The 12,504-nt window shown below is 33.3% G+C and overlaps 1 protein-coding gene across 4 annotated transcripts in view; it reads left to right on the forward strand.

The window, feature by feature from the left end:
• Positions 1 to 12,504, forward strand: part of exoc6b (exocyst complex component 6B) — a 159,894-nt gene that overhangs the window by 623 nt on the left and 146,767 nt on the right. The gene's annotated exons all lie outside the window — the stretch shown is intronic.

The raw sequence follows: 12,504 nt of genomic DNA on the forward strand, positions 1-12,504 counted from the left end.
CTTGAACCATGTCCATTTACAGCTGTTCTTGGGATATTTAATAACGTAGAGATGTTTAATAAATATGAAAGACAAGCCATGTTATTTGGTATGGTAATTGCCTAAAGGATCATTGGAAAACTGAATATGTACCTAATTTGGTATGGAGATCTGGTAAACATGCTTGCTTTGGAGAGGTTGGGAAAAATTCTATTCAATTCATTTCAAAATTGCTTTATTGGCATGACTGAAAATATTGCGAAAGCTTGACATAGGAGGACAAATAAAAACTACAATAAAATATGAAAATAAAAGAATAGAAACAAAATGTAATAATTTTAACTTAAATGAGCAATGTAAGAAATAAAAACATGAAGATTTTAAACAACAGTGCTTAACATATAAACACACACACGGACAAAGGGTGACTGTGGTATACCGTAGGGAAGCATACAGTAATACACACATTACACGCATAGATATATCATGATATGAGATGAATCAATAATGAACAAAACAAGGCGACAGATATTAGAACACCTCAATGCATTGGAAGAAATGCAAGCATAAGCAGTGACCCCTGTCGATTAAATAGTTATTGAAGTTTGAGTGTAATTGATTTTCACTATTCATAAGCTATAATGTTTTAACAATGTGGTCGAACTAATATTTGACAATAACACTATAGTCAGAATAATGTATTTTTCTGGTAATACGAAAACAATGTTACTTTATAATTATATTTATGATTCACTTTTATTCATGCATTACCTGACTAACTAAGTTATATTTTGCTTTAATGTGCATTTGTACTTCTGTGTTCTGTTGTTCGGTTGTTCTGTCATGGGTTAGTGTTTTTATGTATTGTATTAAATACATTGTAAAAATTCCGGGTTGCCTTGAATTTGCAAGCTAAATTAGATTAACCTTATTAGTCAGTTGAACTTGTATTATGTTAAACTGGCTTAAAACTGTTTGTGTAACGTCTAAAATTAAGTTAGAACATATTTAACATAATTTATCAAGTGGCAATGAGCTAAAAACAATGTTGTCATGACTAATTGATCATATAATGTTTTACAGTGTATGTATTTATTATATTGGTTATTTTTCTTCTATATTATTTTGTTGTAGTTTTATAAAATGCAAAAAGCACATAAATAAACTTTAAAGAAATGTTCACTAAGACTGTTCTGTTGTTTGTTGTCAACAAATCAGCATAGATAGCTTTAGTGGATTTAAAACTTTTAACCAGACTGAACTACATTTGCTCACCACAGATTTCAGTTAAAGGTTATCAGGTATCTGGCAGAAACCTTTGACATTTTAGGAAAGGATGTGTTTATGAGAGTTTAAACGGAATCAATTAGCCAGTAGTGTTTTAGGTTAGTTGATTCAGCTTTTGTTGATCTTTTACTGCATTTATTTATTTATTCATTCAGAGCTATTTTTAGCAGAATGACATCAGATTATATGTTAACGCATTATGATATCTCAAATAAAGCTGGGAAGTTTGAATAACAAGATGCAAAACATCTTGAGAGTGGTCACATAATGTAGAAAGTGTAATGTGCCATTCTTCAGCACTATAAAGTAAGTAGTCAGCACTATAATGACCATTGCGTTTGGGAACAGAGATGAGGTTCTGAAGGTGAATGCGTACTTTGGCTCTTAGGGTCATAAAAAAAAACAAGGTCAAGAATCTTGGTGTTCTACTGGGGTCCGTTCTTCGTACCTCGCTTAAATGATCTAAGATTATTTGGCAGATCCTGGATCTTTTAATCTTGATAACTGATCTCTCGCTAATTTGGTTCTTCAAACAAGTTCGCGAATCAGATTAGAATGTCTGGATAAACTGATCTGAGATCGCTGTGTGTGTTGTGAAGGACAGATCTATCGATCCTCGAAATCATGATCAGCAATGCAGCGATTGGCCGACGGCACAGCAGCGTAATGACATCATCTGATTAATATTCAATTATCCATGTGAGCAAAATTACATCAAATTAGCAGTAAACGGTTTGTTAAATATGACACGCGATAACCTTCCAAATTTTTTGTGAGCTGCAGGCTTTACACTTTCATGTGTCAAGAGTATTCATCATGTATTTCAATGCAAATCAGTGTATTTAGTTCTACATTTAGAAAATATTTTCTTTATTATAGTAGCCGTTTTTTTAATCGGTGTAAAGAATGACTGGATGTTAAATACAAAATTAACTGGAGGTTAATACAAAAGCATTTTAATATTGGTAAAGGCGTCTGGAACTTTTGTGAAGCATCAAATCAACGGCATATTAACTATCAAAACATGTCTATGACTGCATAAATGTATTATTGCTTTAAAAAAAAAAAGTGACATATTGTGCATTTCTATTATACACAATTTGTACTAAAGCGATCTAAAAAGTTAATATAAATAAGTTTTCTCTTTGCACCACCAGGTGAGTCTTTGTACTTTCATTTCGAGGGTGCAGATTGCATAAGTTTTATTAATATGTATAACTTTATTTATTTTATTAATAACTATAACTTTATATATATATAGGTAAAAAATATGTACCATTTTCCCAAGTGTATATAACTACTACTGTAAGAAAATATCAGAATTCGGAACATACTTTCTGTATTATCTTTGCTTGAACTGAGCCGATCTAATCCTGTTTATATGAATTGAACCTTCTCCCGATCAGGTTTGACCTAGCAGAACTGTTGCTATGACAACAACTCTCGGATCAGCTTTGAAGAACGAAACGATCCTGAATCGTGTCAAATCGTCAATATCCAAATCCAGCTAACTGAGTAATCCACGTACGAAGAACAGACCCCTGGAGTCAGATCTGAGCTTCAGTAGTCACGTCAAACTATCATCTATCATCTCAAAAAAATTGCAAAAATGAGATGCTTTATTTTCAGTGAAGACTTAGAGAAACTTGTTCATGCTTTTATCAGCAGCAGGGAGGATTACTGTAATGGCCTCCTCACTGGCCTTCCTAAAAAGACAGTCAGACAGTTGCAGCTCATCCAGAATGCTGTGGCCAGGAGTCTGAGCAGAACCAGAAAATCAGAGCACATCACACCCATCCTCAGCTTCTTACACTGGCTCCCAGTTACATTCAGAATAGATTTTACTTGTCTATAAATCACTAAATGGCCTATGACCTCCATACATTACAGACTGAATACAAACAAACAGATCACTAGGATCATATATACTAGAAATTCCATAAAGTCCAGTCAAAGCAGGGTGCGTAGGCCTTCGGCTACTGCACCCCTGCTGCTGGAATCAGCTTCCAGAAATGATCAGATGTGCTCCAACATTAGGCACATTCTAATCAAGACTGAAAACACATCTGTTTAGCTGTGCCTTTACTGAATAAGCACTGTGCTATGTCCGACAGATGGCAGTATTATGTCTTTCTTTTCTTTTTAAAATTCTTTTATAACCTGTTTTTAACACATTTGAATCTGTTTCTAATAAGTTTTATTATTTGTTTTTATTTTCTTATACTTGTCTTTTATTTCATATTTATGTAAAGCACTTTGAATTGCCACTGTGTATGAAATTAGGTATATAAATAAAGTTTAAGATTGAGGTAAAGTAATTTTTTTTTCTTTTATTCGCACATTCACATCTATCCGTTTATCAAAAATTTCCTTAACAATATACTTTCAGAAAAAAGTTCTTTGCAAACTCTAACTAGTGAAATCGCAGCCAATGCAAATGTTGTTTTGAAGTCATATTAACATGCAATTTTAGATCAAATATTCAAAGTAGTGTAATAAACAATATAGAGACTGTGTCAAAAGTTGTCACTGTTTAAAAAATAAACAAATGTGCAAATAAAAAAAAAAAAAACTTTACTTAATAGATTTAAGGCTGCACTCTTTTTTTCCATGTGGTTGACTTGTATCTGTCAACTATATAGACTGGATACAAGTACCAATCACTCGTTTCATTAAGCTCATGTTACATGGTGACTCATTTGTGTTTTTATATGTTGCTCAGATAGTGCAACTTTGCGATGCTAATTTTGGTGCTAGCAGGGTGTGTGGTGCACACTGATAACAGTTTCATATTTTCACACCCTCTGGTGGGACTTTCATTTACAGAAAAAGCCTGACCTTTTTGGGTATTGTTAAAATTAGCATGTTATTTATTATATATTGCATGTTGTTGTGTTTTTAAAAAAATTTTTTATCAAAGATGGGCTGCACAATATATAATTTCAGCATCCATATCGCAACGTGTGTCCGCAATAGTCACATTGCAGGATATGCAATGTTGAGTTGGGATTATAGTTGATCAACAGTTGAGAATACATGCGATTTGGGAAGTCATTGCAAAGTATAATCCTTAACAGAGTAAAACTTTATCATTTGCATGTGTTTTAAAGGTATTTCAAAAGAGTGTAAAGTATTCGGCACAATAACATTCTTCATTTGTAACTTTAATGAATAAAAATGATACAGAATTATTAATTTAATTGAAGACTATACAGTTTTATTTGAAATTTTATTATTCCATTTCTGTTCCTGAATACTAATTGACTCTTCAGAAAAGCACAAAGAACTTTATTTTAGTTTTTTCTTTGCTTTATGGTAATTATTCTTGCTTGCAATTTGTTTATTATTTTTTATACATGATTTACACCCTTATAAAATCACCCCAATGAAGCCATCTTGTGAAATTATATTCATATTTGAATATATATGGCAGAAAAACTAAATATCACAAAGATAGATTTTTCCAATATTGTGCAGCCCAAATCAGGACCATAAGGCAGTGCAAGTAAAAATGTTAGATACTGTGTACTTTTATAAGGCATGTACAGAACAAGACAGGTTAAGATTGTTTGCTGAACCGATGATGTAAAAACATGGAGATCTTTGTTTTGTTTAGAAATCTTGAGCTTGGATACAGGAAAAAGCTATAAAGTTTTATACATATATTCATATATAATTATGATTTTGACTGTGGCACAGTTTTTGCAACACCTGTATGTCTTACCGATAGAGAAGTATAATAATGCATCATTTATTTAGGAATATAAATGGCAAATGAGTATGTTACTCTCTTTCTGGCATCTCATTTTCATTTTGTGTGCGCTATTTATTTTTTGGTATCATAATAGGTTATTGTATATTAATGATAATAGTAATTTAATTGATTATCATTATTTAAAAGCTGAAGTGGTTACCCTGTTTTATTTATTAGCTAGAATAAGTATAACCAAAGACTATAGAATACACAAGACATGTCACTCATAGTTTTGAATGTGGAAAAGTGTAATGGTCAGTATGGCGAAAGAAGCCATCCCTCCGGGGTAGAAGATCAGGCCAGACGTGTGCTTTCACAACAGTTTTTGTGGTAGGCAAACACACTGGAATCTCAGCAAATACTTGCTTCAGACATAAGAAATAACTCCACATAAAGCTTAAAATCTGTACTTTTACATGAACCAACTGCACTTGAAAACAAAAGTTTTCTGCTTTTGTAATCTGAATGAAACGAATGCGAGGTACAGTCCCTCCTGTCAAACGCACATCACATGACAGCAACTACGGAAACGCCTACAAACTTGTAAACAAAGAGTTGCTGTCATTTCTGGAGGAGATTCGCCACCAAGTTGTGGATAATTCTTAATATCAGTGCCATCAGACAATCATTATTCAGAGGAAAATAATGTGTAAAACGGCCATAAATGAGGTTGGTGTTGTGATCTCGTTTCTTTCGAGTGTGCATGCCCACTAGCTTGCAGCAACCTGAAAAAAATGCAGATTTAGTTAGATTTGAATGTTTAGAAATGAAACTTATTAAACTTATTTGGTGATTCCAAATATGTAATGTAATTGTAAGCTTGGCAAACAGTTTTGGAGAATTTGATGTTTCCTTATTCAGGCAGAATGCCAGAGCATACTGTCTGAGAGGCCTTTCAAAGATGGTCGTCAAGTGAAATGATTTGGCTTAAAGGGTTTTTGGTATAACTCAATGTACAACTAAAAACAAGGACTAAAAAATCAATCGTGTTTTGAAGGTCAGTCGTGTTTTTAATATTAATTGCATCACAATTATGAAAAAAACAGTTAAGCATTTGAATATTCAATATTATTATTGATTATTATTGTTTTTATATTTTTTAATAGTTTATGCATTTATTTTAAATGATAAAAACAAAAATTAAAATTTTGTACCCAATCTTGCCAACTCCTTCCATGTCTGTCTCTTTCAATCTCTCACTCTTTCTCACCTGAATTCAGAAATAGCTGGGATTTTGTGGTGTTGGAGAAACTATAGAACACTTGTTTTTGTGATGTTTGAGGTTTTAAAGTAATTTGATGTTGCTTTATTGGTTGTAGCAGATTCAAAGTGATGGATAGAGGAAATTTGTGTTTATTAAATTATTTGATTGCTACGGCAAAACTTGCAATTTGAAAGACAAGGAAAAAACAAAGATTTAGAACTTGGTTCAATTGATTAGAATCATGATGATATGTATAGTAAAAGGATTTTTATATTGCAAATTAATTGATAATCTTAAACTTTCTAAATTCTATTTGTGCTAAAAAAATATACTGAAGAGAGTTGCAAATTCTAGACTCAATGTAAAAAAATAAAGCTTTGTTCAATCTTTCTTTCTTTCTTTCTTTCTTTCTTTCTTTCTTTCTTTCTTTCTTTCCTTCTTTCTTTCTTTCTCTCTCTAATACAAACTAGGGCTGTACAATATTGGAAAAATCTAACATTGCAATATTTAGTTTTTCTGCGATTTGTATTAGGGCTGGTCGTTTCTGGGAAAAATCATAATCATGATTATTTTGGTCATAATTGTAATCATGATTATTTAAAATGATTATCAGTGTCCAAAAAGTTTTGGAGATACAGTAATAGGTTTTACAAATTTTTATGTGAAAAGCAATAAACCTTTAATCTCAATGAATGTTTTTTCATAATTGTTGGAAACCAAAATCAAAATTGAAACTGAATTTTGATTAATTGCACAGCCCTACGATATATATTGCGATATCAATGCAATTTCACCAGATGACTTAAATATCTGGTGAAATATTTGGAACAATATTTAGCTCCACACAGAAACGCCAACTGACCCAGCCGAGGCTCGAACCAGCGACCTTCTTGCTGTGAGGCGACTGCACTACCTTCTGCGCCACTGCATCGCCAATAATAAATATTCAATAAAATACATTTTTGTTCAACTTTAAAACTGTAAAATATCTTATACCTAAATACTTTTAAAATCCTCATACCACCTCACGCCTTGAAAGCACTATAATAAACTATAATCCAGATTCAACATTGCAGATCCTGTGAATGATCACTTGCGATATCGATTCTAAAATGATATATTGTGCAGCCCTAATTCAAACACATTATAAAGGAACTTGGGTAATACAGATTTCCTATGTATCGTACTGTCAGGTCAAGTAGAAAAGCAAGGTATAAGCAAGGACTGTGCTCTCTGCATGTTTTCTTAAAGTGCTTATTTAAAGACACAAGGCTGCCTTTCACTTTCTGATGTGCTTTTAGATGCCTTAATGGATGGAGCAACACATTACCCGACAAGACTGAAAACAAGATAATTGATGACATTTTTTAAAATGCTGACTTCGATTGACTTCCCTTGTTCATCTTTGATTTTTCTTCTCTCCTTCATTTAGATATCTGTTCGAGCTCCTTTTGTTGGCATTTTTTAAATGTCTGTGAGTTTAAGCTTTGATAGGAGTTTTTGTTTATTCTGTTTACATAAGCAGGTTTAACATCCTCATATGTCTATTTTAGTACCTCTTTCCAAAGACTTGAAGTTTTCTGCTTTTATGGCAAAACTACCAGTGAATGTGACGTCATATTTTCATATAAAAACAGTGTGTTTTTTGTTAGTCAATGATGTTCATATTGGTATCTGGATTTGTGCCATGTGTTGGCTGTGTCATATTGTGTGCATGTGATCAATGATGTCTCCTCCAACATGTTGTTGAGCTTAAATGCATACTAATGAGAAAAGCTTAAGTTTTTAGTGTGTGTAAACTATAGTTGGCCTCATGTGAAGGCAGTTTTAACAGGACTTCTCAGTCTTGGCCTGTAATTATGTGTGCATTTGAAAAAACTTGAGCTGGGTCTTCTTTTATGAGTCAACTTTCTCTGATTGTTCTGCTTTCTTCCCACTTAACTTAATTTTTTTATACTCTTGGACAGTCTCAGGATGTAAGTAGAGTAGTTATTGCCAGTGTATGTGTATTGGTGCATGTCTATATTGTGCAATTTCATTTATTTTCCATAGAAATGAGTGCATCTTTCATAGTGTGTATGCATGTCAGGACTTGTAATGACATTCCAGTTTTAAGCCTTGCACAGAAGAAGAAAAAAATCATATCGTCTTTCCCTGGTATGCTCATCCTTTTCAAGTTTTAACGTTTGCACTCACCAAATAGTAGCTGCTGCTGATGAAATTATTTGCTTAAATTGAGGTTAAACAACGCTGTTCATTTTCATTCAGGGCTGGACAATATCACTGTATATATCATTATTGCAGATTAAATTGCCAACTTTAATAGATTCAGTGTCTGCAGCAGAATGTAGATAAGTGGATGTTACTAAATGCTCGTCAGACTGAGGAAAATGCTGGGAGTTTGTCAATACTTTGTTTATATGTTTATATTTTTATATTATTATTAGGGCTGCACATATACTTTAAATGTGTTTTAAATGTGAACATTTCTTCAATATTTGCAAATGATATAAGGGGTTAACATTAAGGACTGCCCGCCTCGGGCCAGCATGAGAGATGCTTAGGACAGTAGACAGGATCGTTACTGGCTCGATTGGGTCAGTGCTGCCTTGTCACTAAAGTTTAATTCGCCTGTGACTATTTGTCAATTGCGTGCAGATACAGTCTTAGAATCGACAGACCGTTCTTCTGTAGTGCTTCAAAGCGTATAAATGCTACCTTCTCTGTGATGTCGTAAACGCCATACTGCTTTTTGGTTCCACGTATCTGATTGGATGTTGTGAGCACAATATTTTTTTCCTGAACCTGGTTGCAACCAGTAAAGCGAATAGAAGGCAACATGGCGTCAACATTAGATTTTGAGGCTAAAAGAAAAGTGATGTTTTGCACAATTTGCCATCAGTTAGGCAAGTCAACCACCTTTTGTTAAATGATTTAGAAGCTAATTAGATGATACATTAATTAGCCTTTTCTTTAAATATTTAAATTCTATATTCACAGACGTTATTTTTGACACATTATTTTAAAAGATGTGGCTAAGAAATAGCTATTCACTTTTTTTTTCATTTTGGAAAACTTTACCAGGGCAAGTATCCGGGTACTTGCCTGATCTGGCCAGTAGAAATAATCCTTAGCGTTGAACCCTAGAAATGGATTTTTCGGCCCAATCCCAATTCTACCATTTAGCCCTTACCCCTAGGGGTGTCTCAATTCTCTTTAGCTTGAAGACATAGGGCTAAGGGGAAGGGGTAGATAGTCCTTGAGACTGAGATTTTTTTTTTGAACTAAGTGGTAGAAAATTTCTCAGAATACACCATGCACAACAGCAGCATGACTGCACACGGAATTCAGGAGATGCACGAAACAGTATTTATTTTTTTATTATTATTACACATTTTTACCACAAATAAGCATGTTTTAATACATTCGTAACAGCGTTTATGTTTTACCGTCATGCTTTAAAAAAAACTGAAAATTTCGGGATTTATAATCCATAATAATAACTCCTGTATAGCAGTCCCACAACATTCTGACACTCGATGACACTCGAATACCCTGTCAGAAAAGTCTAGTGGCTGAGAATGACCATTTTACAGTGTCTAGTATAATGTTAATGTTATTTTCTTGTGTTTACATAGAATATGAATATGGCCACGGTGTAAATTTACAGTACAGTTACGATCTTATTGCCACAAATTGTTATGATAACATGATATAATAGCCTTTGGTGATTTCCTGAAGATAAATATAAAAAAATAACTGTAAGAACCAGCAGTCGCGATCGTCTGATCTCATATGAAGCAAGAGATCGTGATGACATATGATGACGTGTGCAGGTGTTGTAGGGGTGTCCCATTTCTTAGGGGTACATTTTGAAGCCCTTCTCTTTCAAACTCTAGGTAGGGGCACAAAAACAGAATTGTGATTAGGCCTTAGATTATCAGGCATATTTGCATGAGCGAATCCCTCTGATGAGTGACAATTATTGTAATAATGATACTAAACTCTGCTTTGTTTTTACGTTGTCTGTGCACTTCAGAAGATCAGTTTCCAAAGTGGAGTGTCAAGTTTGCCCCCTGCAGAGTGGAAAGACATGTTGTCATTTGTTTGGTGTGTTCATGTGCAGCTTTTTGGTCCAGACGCGATCCAACGTGAGCTGACAACACTGTTTTGTTGGTGCTAGTTGTTTGCCGTCATCTTGGTTTGTTCTGGCCCTTAAGCCTTGCCGTGTGAACATAGCCTTAGAGCTCAAATAAAAGATGATTCCTGACTCGGATGTGAATTTCTTCAGTATGTGTGCAATTCTTAGTATCAGTGGTGAGTAGTATGGCTTCTTGTCACATGCTGGACTACAGCGACTTGCATTGTAGACACTTGACTGCTTGTTATTGCATATTATCCTCATCTATCACAAACTCACTCTCCCTGTGTGTCCGTCTCATCCAGGGTCTTCTCTTATGGTTTTTGAGTTTTGTGAAGAATTTGTCTGTCTCCAGTGTCCTTGTTATCCTGACTCTGTGTGGGCAGTTGTTGTCTTGACCCCTGTCGAGTGATTACCACTTCAAAAAGGAAGAGAGGGCTACAGCTTTGGAAACACGCTTCTTTGTTCCAATAATGGCTAGAGGAATGTTGTAAATATTTTGGGCTCTTCTGCATTCACCTGAGGAATTTCGAACAAACACTTTACTGCCAATTATTGCATCAGAGCTTTCCTCAAGGACTGATTGTTGAAAGAACGGAGGTGGTGCATGGTGTCAATGCTTCAAAGCTATTAAAATATTACGAAACACGTTTGCATGAAAAGATTCCGAATCTTTGGTTGCATATGAAGCAATAAAATGCATTTTCTATTATTAGGTATATTTAAAAGGCTTGGAGAGAGCATGAATAAGTCTAGCATGTTTTTATCGGGTAGTTCAACTTAATAGTAATGATTATTTTTTTAATGAAAAAAAAAAATCCTTTTAGGGGTGAAAAATTTAGGGAAAGCCTCATTTAAATAGTTTATTGTATTAAGTATTAGATTACTTTTTATATGAAAATATTATTTTTAGTCTTTTTACTTTGGTATGTTTTATATATATATATATATATATATATATATATATATATATATATATATATATATATATATATATATATATATATATATATATATATAAAAACCTCATGTTTTACTTGCCATGTCTTTACAATTATCAGGGTATTCCGAGGGTCTTAAAAAGTCTACAATTTTTAAAACTTATTTAGGTCTTAAAATGTCTTACATTCACTGAAATATGGAGTTGTGTGTCTTAAATACTTTTAAACAGGTCTTCATTTTTCCTATCACTACAATCAACAATCCATCTAAAAAAAGTTTAACGAAAGTAAAATTGACTTTATTTGCCAATATGTTTTACTTATCATCCTTACCATAACATTTGTTTAAAAGTACTTGATGTATTTATGCATAATTGTTCATTGTGAATAAACTTAATTTATTATAGTTTATTATTTTAAAGCTTATGGTAATAAAAAAAAAGATAAATATATATAATCAAACATTGTAGAGCAAATGTTCTCAATACACTTTGAAAATGTTACTTTAGGCATTCTGAAACAAGTAGTAACACCTATATATTTAATATTTCTGACATATTAATTAAAATATGTGTCTAAAAACGAACGAAATTTCAATTGTAATTCGGCAAATAAAAATGTATCCACTGGCCATAAAAAAAAAAAAAAATCCTTAGTGTCTTTGTTAATTCTTGAAAGACATTGACAATTATAGTCTTTCACAATTAAACATCTTACAAAAGCTTAAATTAAAAGCCATATCAAATTAGGATCCTTTGATTTGTTTTTTTATTTAATTTTTTTATAATGCTGACAATGTCAAAGGACTTGAATGAATAAAAAAAGTAGTGCTGTACAGTAAAAAAAGGAATTTGGTACTAGTTTAGCCCTGCTAACTTTCACAATAAATAACATGAATATGATTGTTGTCATTGTCATATTTTTTAACCTGTCTGGAAGCACTTGCACAGTTGGAGGTGTGCATTTATTCCTCAAACCACCAGTCAAATACCACACATCTCCCCTGTTTGATCTGTGTGCTTTCTGAACAGTGGGAAATCTTTAGACTTACAACTGCTGACCTTTACAATAGAGCCACAATCACACACGGTAGCTTGCAAACAATACACTTGATGATGAAGGAAATCGCTTGAGGATCTCCACCTTCAGGGCGCCAAGACTGGGACAGAGATCTGCAGCTGGTCTCACATAGTTAAAG

The sequence above is a fragment of the Danio rerio genome, chromosome 7 (genome assembly GCF_049306965.1).
Source record: "Danio rerio strain Tuebingen ecotype United States chromosome 7, GRCz12tu, whole genome shotgun sequence".
Classification (NCBI taxonomy): domain Eukaryota; kingdom Metazoa; phylum Chordata; class Actinopteri; order Cypriniformes; family Danionidae; genus Danio; species Danio rerio.